Below are 11,636 nucleotides of genomic sequence, written 5' to 3' on the forward strand. Positions count from 1 at the left end.
TAGAGACGCTCAGTAGTATAGAAATTACTAGGCTTTCCAAATAACCATCATTTGAAAATATACTTACAATTTAATTAGCTTAACAATAAAACATATTGATAGTCATCATTATCATAAAATCATATGTTATGCATGCTCATGCAACGTCATCTTTTCATATCATCCATACATATACATATATAACATCATCTTCTCATAACATCCGCCATGCATATATACATAACATAACATCATCTCCTCATAACATTCGTCATGCATATATACATAATATAACATTATCTCTTCATAACATCCACCATACATATATACATAATATAACATCATCCTCTCATAACATCCACCATACATATATACATAATATAACATCATCTCCTCATAACATCCACCATACATATATACATAATATAACATCATCTCCTTCATATCATCTGTCATGCATACATATACATAATATAATATCATCTCATTTATATCATCCATGCTCATGCTATAAATGCTCATAGGCTATTTTATGAATCATTTCATAGAATCATACTCATGGCATAAACATCATCTTATCGCATAAGCTCATAAAAGCTCATAGAAACCTTTCATCAAATATTTCATGAAACATTATTAAATTGGCAAATGCATCACAAAACACATTTTAAACCTTAAAATATAGTATCTTTTGCCCAGTAAGTAAAATACTTGCCTTGTTTAGTTGAGTACCCTCCAGTGAACTCTGGACTCAACCACGATACACCTAAACATTTACAACATAAACACATAATTAAACTCTATTCTTAGCTTAACAACTCATACTCTATATAAAGATACTTGAGCACCACAAGTATCACATTCTATAGGTCATCCCAAATCTATTCAACTAAAGCCCTTAAAATCCTTTACTTACATTTAATACATATATATACGCTAATGCATTAATTATCTAATAACTTAGTTACATTGAACTATGATTCTACATCGTAATATGTTAAATCACTAAATCTTGATGCATATACATACACTCTAGGTTAAGCATTACACTTAATCCTATAATTATCAATTTCCATGGAACCCATGAAAATCTAGGATTAATTAACACTTTAAATATAATTAACCCATTCAAACAACATTCTTAGTGTTCACACACCTAAAACCCCAAATTAATACAATCTATATAAAATTAGGGTTTATGCCCATATTTTACCAATAAGTAAAATTAGAGTTTCAACCCATAAATTAAATAACCCAAAACTTGAATAATGCATAGCAATCTACTACACATACAAGCCCCACATTAATTTTATGAATTAGGTTTTCTTATCAAATTTCTCCAATTTTCGAGCCTAATTAAAAATCCTCCAAATCATTGTGATTTCAAGCTTGGAATCCAATGGGTAGAACAAAACCTTAAAGAGAAACTAAAGATTTTAACAATATAACAAAATTCCCAAAATTCCTCTCAAGAACCCTAATTTTCGGACCCAAATCAAACCCTCACAAATCTACACAATTTCTAGCTTCTAATCGCATGGGTAACACGAAAATTACAAGGAAAGACTAAAGATTTTACCTCTCAAGCACCCCTAGCCGAAACCCCCTTCAAATTCGTCACTTTCCTTTTATTTTCTTTTTCTTCTTCTTTCTCTTTCTTTCTCCCAGCCAGTAGTACCCCTCTCTCTCTCTCTCTCTCAATCTGCAGCTTTTTCTCTCCCAATCTAGGTCGTGTGTGTGGGTTTGTGGAAGGAGAAAGAGTGAGGGAAAATGGGAAAAATGGGGGCTGCTGTGTGTGTGCGTGAATAAGGGGTGAGGGAGAAAGAAAGAAAGGAGGAAAGAAGGAAAAGATGGGGGGGGGGGGGGGGGGAAATGGGCTGCTGCAGGGGGCCCACCGAAAAAACTTATATTATTATTATTTTTTGCATTTTTCTTTTAAAACCAAGGAGATAAGGTATCTCCAATGGCCAATGAAAATTTGACATGTGGCATAGAATAAGATTCTATTTCTATTTTAATGCCCCAACTATTTAGAATTGCAAGATTTACCCCTACTATTTATTTCAACTACAATTTACCCATACATATAATTATTTACCACACTAGGAATTATTATCCTAATACCGTTAATCCCATTTTATTATATCTATTATTCTAAATCATCTCATGTTTTATCTCATTAATTAATTTAGATTACTATGAAATTATTAATAACAAACTTAATAATTATCTTGGGCGTTACATCTCTGGCTAGATGGTATGTGTGAATTCCATAAATAATGTTTTCACAAATTTTATATATTCAGACAAAAAATTCTTGGTTTACTGGCTTACGTATGAAGAGTGAAACATAAAGTTCATATTTATCGAATTGTGGGATTCATTATTTATCGAATTCACAAAAGATAAAAAATTGGCATAAAGTAAAGAATGTTTAGGACTACAATTTGATTTGAAAAGCTTATGAACCAAATATTTCTGACGACTGAAAATTAAATCAAATGAACTCAAAATGAGTCAAACGAAAATCTAAAACGTTCTTCTCGGAATATTCTATCTACCCATAAAATTTCAATTTAATTAGAGCATGTTAAGGAGGCGAAACTGACCCGATAAAATGTCAAATATTACAATATACCAATCTCCACTACTATTCAATCTACCAATTTCTTTTACTATTTCAAGTGGGATGCAATTATTCATGTAAATCTTTTCTTCATTAATATAAAGATCACCAAAATGATCATATTGGCCTAGATGTGACCAACCAGTCTCCTTCAGATCTTTCGCATACTTTGCTTGAAAATCTGCACCCATATTTGTTTCTCAGCCTATATTCTTAAATCGCAAGTTGTCTTTTGCAATATTGCCCTTGACTGAAATATATAATCCATGGTCTCTAAATCCACCTCAACATTAGAATTTTTTACCTTGAACAGTTTTCATCCTGAATCAAGTCAGTGACATAACTTGCATCCATTCGAATTGTTACATTTTTATATCTTTCGGATAACCAAATCTTCATCCCTTCAAGATTCCATATGCTTCCATAGCCAAAATGTTGTTATTATAACACAATCTCGCTAATCAACCCTCTACCTACAGTATTCCAGAAAAATGTGGTTGTTAGAAACTAATTTCTCAGATTGTTTTTAGTTTGAATAAGATTACAATGAGGCTCTATTTGGCAAAAGCAATGGCCCAGACACTGTTCATCATTGACCTGTTGACCGACTACATCAGATTTTTCCCCCTCAAAATTTGTCACCTTTTTCACCATATTGCCCCCTTTATTGAATTTTTTCCACAGAAAATTTAACGTTTCAGCCCAAGCGTCCCCCCCCCCCCCACACTATCAGGTCACACGCGTCTCCCCCCTGCGCTAGCCAGCTTTCCCCCCCCCTCCCCCCAGACGTATCAGCCCAGACGTCTCCCCCCCGCGCTAGCCAGCTTTACCCCTTGCCCACCGACAGATCCAAGCGTCCCTCCCTGCGCTAGCCAACTTTTCCCCTTGCCCACCGACAGAACCAGGCATCCCCCCGTGTGCACGAGCTTCTTGAAATCAGCAAGCTTTTGTTTTCTCGCGAAAATCCCCTTACCAAACACCAAACCAAGCATCCCTCCCCCCCCCCCCCCCCCTCTGTCTTTGCTTGTTGTGACCTTCCTGGACTTTTTCTTTTTTTTTTTTTTTTTTTTTTTTTTTTTGCCTTGAAAATCTCCAAAGCACCAACACAGGCGTTCCCCCTGCGCGTTGGCTGTGAAGACGTGACCGGAGGATGCGAATTTGGAGGTGGGGGGTGAAACGGGCTCGCAAGGGTCAGTGCTCGAGTCGTGAAGGAGAAGACATGGAGGAAAGAAAGTGAGGGAGCTGGAGGAAATGGCCCAACGCTGGAATTTTTTGGAGAAAAAAATGAAGGGTAATAGGGTAATTGTACATCAAGTTCAAGACTTACAATTTTATTAAACAATGTCTAGGCTGGGCCATTGCTTTTGCCAAACACCACCTAAATGAGTTCAAACTAGGGCCGGCAATTTAGACACGACCTGCGAATCCGACATGAACACGACACGAAGTTAGCAGGTAATGGGTTTGGGGTTATTGGGTTTGGGTCTTAATTGGGTTTACCCGATTAAGACCCGGATAAATTCGTGTCTAGCGGGTCGACCCGCCAAACACGTTTAAGTTAACGGGTCTGGCAGGTCTCGGGTGACCCTCCAGACCCGTTAACTTATTTAAATAATTAAAAAAAAAACCCACCCCAAGCGTAAGCCCAACCCGGAAGTGCAACCTGGTAAGAAGTAACTAGTAAGAACTAAGAACTAAGAATGTAAGAATAAGTGAATAACAAATAAAAAGTGAAAGTGTGAAACAGTGAAAGTGAAACCCTAAAATCAAAATTTCCTAATTCCCTAAACAGCTAAACACGACTACTCCCTCCCTCTCAGACACTCACGCTCAGTCGCTCACCCTCGTCCCTCACGGTCACGGCCTCACGAACCCATTACCCCGCCAGCCGCCAGCCCCCCCCCCCCACACCGGCGACGCCTCTCTCTCCTCTCTCCCCCTTTGGCAGACCGGCACTCTCTCTCGGCTCTCCCTCTCGACTCTATCTCCCTCGGACCCTCTCTCATCTAAAAACCCCTGCATCCGCCAGCTCCCCCCACCTAAACAGGCGATCGGTCACCACTCACCGAACTGTCTCTCCTCTCTCCCTCTCCAGCTGTCCCTCTCCCTCTCGGCTCTATCTCCCTCTCTCACGGTCACTCTTTCAGTTTCAGTCTTTCTCCGTTAGCACTTAGCCCGACTCAGCCGCACCTCTCTGTCTCCGACTCCACTCTGTCTCCGACTCTCCGGTATGGCGGTATGTCTCTGATTCTCTCTATCTCTTGCTTTGATTTTTATTATTATTACTATTTTTTTAGATTTTACTGGTTGTCATTTTTTTTTTTTTGCATTTTTTGTGTGTACTGATAATGTTTGATTTGTAAAATGTATAATGCATTTTTTGGTTGCCTTTAGACTGTTTGTTGGCTGGGTAGAGACTAGAGAGATATAGGCATGATTTCATTGATTTGGTATGCTTGTTTTTAGACTAGTAGACTAAGTAAGTATTAAATTATTAATCTGCCTCTACTTTGTTGATTATATGGTGCTCAGAACATGCTTAGATGTGGCTAGAATTTCATAAACATTTTGTGTAGATAATCAAAGTGAAATATTGCTAAATTTGAAACTTGAAAGCCTTGGAAATTTGGAATAATAGAGAGAGAGTGAATGGTCTAACATTTTATAATTAATTTTTTAAAATTAGTATTTATCCATTTGGAATTTTGGATGTTGTCGTTAAAATATAGTACATACAAATTAAAAGAAGATGATCTATGGAGGAAGTGTTTAAATGATGTAAAGTGCGTCAATGGCAAAATAAGGCTTTCCATTTAATATGTACCAAATTTTTGACAAGTAATTGTTATATAGTTATTGAATCTTATTAAACTACTTGATAGCATATACTTTAACTAATTGTTATGTGTGTAGAGGACTAATGAAGAAATTGTTCAAGATGCATTCGAGTCATTTGAAATTGACGACGATGTTGTTGAAGTAAATTCACTGGGAGATGACTTTGTTTCTATGGGGAATAAGAAAAAGGGAAAGAAGCGTAGGAAGACCTCAGATGTTTGGCAATATTATGACATCATTCCTAATGTTGATCCAAATGACCCGGAGGTATGGGCAAAATGCAAGACGTGTGCTAATAAATATAGGGCTCGAAGTTCATATGAAACTGAAAATTTAATAAAGCATAGTAAAAATTGTGGGGGGAGAAACAGTCGTGATGTTGGGCAAATGCTTTTAGCTGGAAAAGCAGGATCTCTGGGGGTAAGTGACTCTAAATTTGATCCTAAAAAATATAGAGAATTGTTGGTTGCGGCTGTTATTAAGCATGATTTGTCATTTTCTTATGTTGAATATGATGGTGTAAGAGCAGTACATCAATATTTGCGTGCTGATGTACCTTTTATCTCTAGAAATACTGGTAAACCTGATTTGGTTAAGATGTATTTGAGGGAGAAACAAAGGGTTAAATCTATGTTGAATGCTTGTCCTGGGAGGATTTGTTTAACATCTAATTTGTGGACTTATTTGGCAACTGATGGGTATATCTGTCTTACTGCACATTTTATTAACAAAGACTGGGTCTTAACCAAGAGGGTGTTAAACTTTTTATTTATGCCCCCACCACACAATGGTATCTCTTTGTCTGATGTTATATATAACTTGCTACAAGAGTGGAGGATTGAGAACAAGATTTTCAGTATAACATTGGATAATGCTTCTTCTAATGATAGTTGTGTTGGGTTCTTAAAAGATAAATTGAACATGAAAAAAGCCCTTCCTTGTGATGGTGATTTCTTTCATGTGCGTTGTTGTGCTTACATTCTTAATTTGATAGTGCAAGATGGATTGAAAGAGATCAATAATGCTATCCAAAAGGTTCGAGATAGCGTCAAGTATGTTAGGAGATCACAAGTGCAAAAGCAAAGTTTTCTTCAAGCAGTGAATCAAATTTCATTGGACAGTCATAAAGGGTTAAAACAAAATGTGCCAACCAAATGGAATTCTACATATCTGATGCTTGAGAGTGCAGTTCACTATGGGCGTGCTTTTAGTTATTTGGAGATGACTGATAAAAACTATAAGCGTTTTCCTACTGCAGTTGAGTGGGAAAAGGTGGATAATATCAAAAGTTTCTTAGCTTACTTTTACCAAGCTACGCATGCTTTTTTTGGTACTAAGTATCCCACTGCCAACTTATATTTTCCTGTGATTGCCATGATTTATGTGAGCTTGAAGGAAGACGTTGTGAGTGAAGATGAGCATAAGAGTTTAATGGCAACTCAAATGCTCTCTAAATTTGAGAAGTATTGGTTGGACTTCAGTGAAGTGTTAGCTGTTGCAGTTATCTTAGATCCTCGTTACAAGCTTCATCTTGTAAATTATTACTATACCAAGATAGCTCCATAACTGTTCAACAGCCCCAAGTAACTCGAGCAACACTACCTTGGGAACAGGTAAATAATATTATAATATCATTGATTTCTTATCTTTTTAGTAACTTAGTATATAATCTTTTTAGTAATTTAGTAACTTAGTATATAATCTTTTTAATACTCTTAATTATTTATGTTTATATTCTCTCTTTTTCATGTAGGAATATTTGGCATTTGGTGGAGTCGATGTTAATTCACAAAAGAGTCAATTAGAAATTTATTTGGAGGAGCCTAGGTCTGTGGCTGTGAATGATTCATTTGACATCCATTCATTTTGGAAAGGAAATGAATTTCGATATCCTGAAGTAGCTGCAATGGCTCGTGATGTTTTGAGTATTCATGTTTCCACGGTTGCGTCAGAATCCACTTTTAGTATTGGTGGACGTGTGATTGATTAATATAGGAGCTCACTCAAGCCTGATATTGTTGAAGCATTAATTTGCAGTAGAGATTGGTTGTATGGAGATCAAGGTAATATTATTTATTTGCATATTTAATTTCTTCATTTACTTGTATTATTTTTTTAACTACACTATAATAATACTAATTCCTCTTCTTTCTTTTTTTTTTCTTTTTTTTTTTTTGATATAGCACAAATGAAGTTGGATAGCATAGAAGATGAAATTTTGACAACTGATGTTAATTCTTGTGACATTCCAAATTCATCTGGAGCACAGTCTACTAATATTTCTTCAAATATTAACCTTATTTAGTTCATATTTTGTAATGACTCTAATGATGATGGCTCATAGTCATGAAAACTTTATTTAGTTATTTTGTTTAGAATCTAATGATGATGGACTATGTTAACTATTGTCTATATGCAAAGGAACTTGTAATTTGTAAAAGTTCAGTAGTATAGTAGTTTGATGGAACTGTAATAGGTTTTGTTAGGATTCCCAATGGGAGCAGCACTTTTAATCTTCATTACTAATGTTTGTTAAGGATGCTTAAAGTTCTGAAATTATTTGAGTATTTGTTTGGACTTTGGAGTTTATTTGATCTTGGTGTGTTTTGAGTCTTGTATTTTTGGGGAGTTAACTTGTGAAATTCAATGAAAGTATTGATATCCCCTGCCTTAAGTTTCTCAAGATAAGGGTATGTTTGGCCTTGATTGAGCACAGGTTGATACACAATAGAGATAATATATTGTGATTGATTGATTATTAGATGACCTCTAAAATACTTAGACATGCACTTTGTAATTTCACTAAAAACCAGTACAGATATGTATGGATGTATATCATTGTTATGTTCCTTCTAGACTATATTTACTTTGTAGTAATAAATTTTTTTATACTTAACATATAAATCATTTTCCGTGTTGCAAACCCAGGGTTTTAGTATATAATTATGCATGCAGATTATTTAGATTTCAGATCAACCAAACAAATGATATAGTCAATTTACTTACTTTAATTATTTGTATACAATATATAATTGAAAACATAAATGACTTGAAAATAATTGTGCTTATATGTTTAATCATACTCTCTTCTTCTTGTCCTTGCTATTATGCTGGCAGTGAAAGTGAATGTTCCCCTTTGTAGTTCTTTACATTTTCCTTTCTTTTTTTTTTTTCTTTTTTTTTCAGGGGTGAATTTATTAAAGAAAAATGAAGAAAATTGTTGCAGTAATAAAACTTTTACATTAATATAACAAAACCACTTAAAATCTTAGAGAAGGGAGATGGAAAGAATCCCTAAGGGTGGAGAATATCCATGCTTCTCTGTATTTTGGTCTTTCCTGCACATTCTTTTTCATTTAATTTTTGATTCTATTTAATTCCTTGTAGATCTAATGCTCAAGCAGCTCAACAAAAGAAGCATGTCGGTTGCTCAAATGGCTTTTCTTAGTTTTCTACATATTTTTTCGGGCCGGGCCGGGCTGGGTCGAGTCGGGTCGAGTTGAATTACCTGTTTAACTCATGAGTCAAGTCGGGTCGGGTCTACCCGATCTTACCCGATAATGTTAAATGGGTCGTGTCGGGTTATCCGGGTATTTTTCGTGTCATAATTGTGTCAGACCCGTTAACCCGATTAGCTAAACGGGTCATGTTCGTGTCTTGGGTAATCGGGTCGCGGGTCTTAATCGGGTCTACCCGATTACCCAAATTGCCACCCCTAGTTCAAACCTACCGGAACAACTCGGTCGGGCTTAGTCAATCACATGAATATTTTCCAGATTTGTGAAGTAAATTTGATTATTTTAAATTCTTTAAGATTTTAATTTTTTTAAGTCTAAGATGTGTGAAGTATTCTAAGACTAACAAGTGTTACCTTGTATAGTCCTTCTTAAAAAACTCTTCTCCCGCGCATGATCGCTAGTTTTTTAGAGGACGTACCTCGTTGTAATCTAAAAATAGAATAATCAAAATTAGCAAGCTAGTTAACAAATTGAAATAGATACTTAATGCCCTATTACCTACCTTTGGGTGAAAAGATACATTGTCAAATTGGAAATCACGCAAATCAAATTGGGTGGCCGAAAGCAGTATTCTTTCCTTGGGCTGAAGAATATGTTTTTGTACTTGTTTCATTTCAACAGTTTTTATCATAAAATGTAAAGTTGTAAAGCAGAAATCTTACTCATGTTATTTTTTCATTCTACTCATGTTAAACTTACTTCCTTGTCGTTATTGTCCCATAATTGTAGGGGCAGTCGTGCTGTTAGCCTCTGATTTTAATACAACAATGAGAAATTTTGATAAAAATTTTATAATAATTTTCTTATATATATATATATATATATATATATATATATATATATATATTAAAAAAAAAAAAATAGTCTATTGAAATACATACTTTATAAGCCAATGAACGAGCTGATTGCTCGATCACATCAAAACTATACATCAGTTCATCAAGCCAAAAAATTAATAATTTAAGTATAAAATTTAGTGATAAAACTAAATATTGCATCACATCATACCTTCTATCCATTTACCAATATGTTCATATTATGACTGCTAGTTTTACCAACTGTGGGCAATCCTACATCTCGCATCCAAATAGTTCAACATTTCCCTCTTTGTAATGATAGGAAAAATCTCCATATCATTAGCAAGTATGCCAGTAAGCATAAGTGAGATGCAATACTTCATGTAGATTTTTTCTTCATTAATATAAAGATCTCCAAAATGATCGTATTGGCCTAGATGTGGCCAACTAGTTGTAAATCATATTAAGACAAATGTAACAAATGAAACAGTTGACGTTGATCAAGGGAAGGAAAAATCCCGTTAAAGTCGTGCAAGCTGTAGGTATTAAAGAGATATTTTCCTAAAGCTATATCACCAGCTCACTAGTCATTCGGTGCAAAGAAAGTTGTGCCATAATAGGAAACAATCATCAATATTGTGCATGCTAAATATTGAGTATAGCTTCAATATCATCTCAATAGGAAATATCTCATTTAAAAAGATATTGCTGAATATATGTAATTAACAATTCATAAATTGGTTGTAAATTTCCGCATTATTTATTTTGTATTTACATTTTATCTCCAGTCTCCTTCAGTTCATTCTCATACTTCGCAAGAAAATCTGCACCCATATTTGTTTCTCGAATGACTGATTTACTTTTGAGTTTTCTAATTGATTGAATGTAAGATTAAATTGATCACTTTTGAGTTTTCAAAATATTTACCTAATATCTTTATCATTTTTTTATCGTGAAATTTGCCAAATTAATGTATCTCATGTAGATATTTAGATATGCATTTATTTAAAAACTCTAAACATAACCCTTGAAAATTGTGTCATGTAATACATTTAACATTTGTTGAGATCTAGATTTTGATAAGATATATATATATTTTTTAATAAAAAAAACATATTTGCAATATTTTTGTAACATCTTTACAATTTTTATTTTATTTTTTATATATATTAAAAAAAATCGTGGTATTTTGGGCATTCAGAAAAAAAAAAATTAACGAAAAATAAAAAAGGAATGAGGTAATATTATAAATTGCAAACTCGAGTGACTAAACTTGGAAGGATTGAAAATTGGTGAAATAAAAACGTTACAATGTGGTATGCTTATACACTGATTCAGGAGACCTTGACGATTTCGTCAAAGACGATCACAATGAGCCGGAAAAAGAACATGTGAAGGGGGACATAAACTTGTGTACAAATTTGTTAAAGAAGAATTTATTAGCTTGTAAACGATTTTTCATTCACCACGAATTGAATGCTGATGCGAACTCTTTTGCCTTACTTGCAAGGAATTTGATAGAGAATGGTTGGCCCAACGATATGAACAAAGAATACATCAATAGAAATGGACTCAGTGTGGTGAAGAAAATCACAAAGTAGAAAATTTGTTTAGAAAATTGTGTTCCAACTGGATTCAAGCAAGTAATTATTGATGAAAATGGCCATACATTTCAAAAACATCTCCAAAAGATGAGGATGAGGAAGAAAAACTAACAGTTGTAACAGCAAAAGAGTCTTTTGCTAACAACAATGCAAACACAATATTTCTTTGGCTAGATGCTATGTGAGAATTCCATAAATAGTATTTTTCACAAGTTTTATATATTTAGACTAATAATTCTTTGTTTTGTTTGTTTTTTCATTTAGATTTGACCCG

Source organism: Corylus avellana, chromosome 2 (genome assembly GCF_965113065.1).
Source record: "Corylus avellana chromosome 2, dhCorAvel1.hap1.2, whole genome shotgun sequence".
Classification (NCBI taxonomy): Eukaryota; Viridiplantae; Streptophyta; class Magnoliopsida; order Fagales; family Betulaceae; genus Corylus; species Corylus avellana.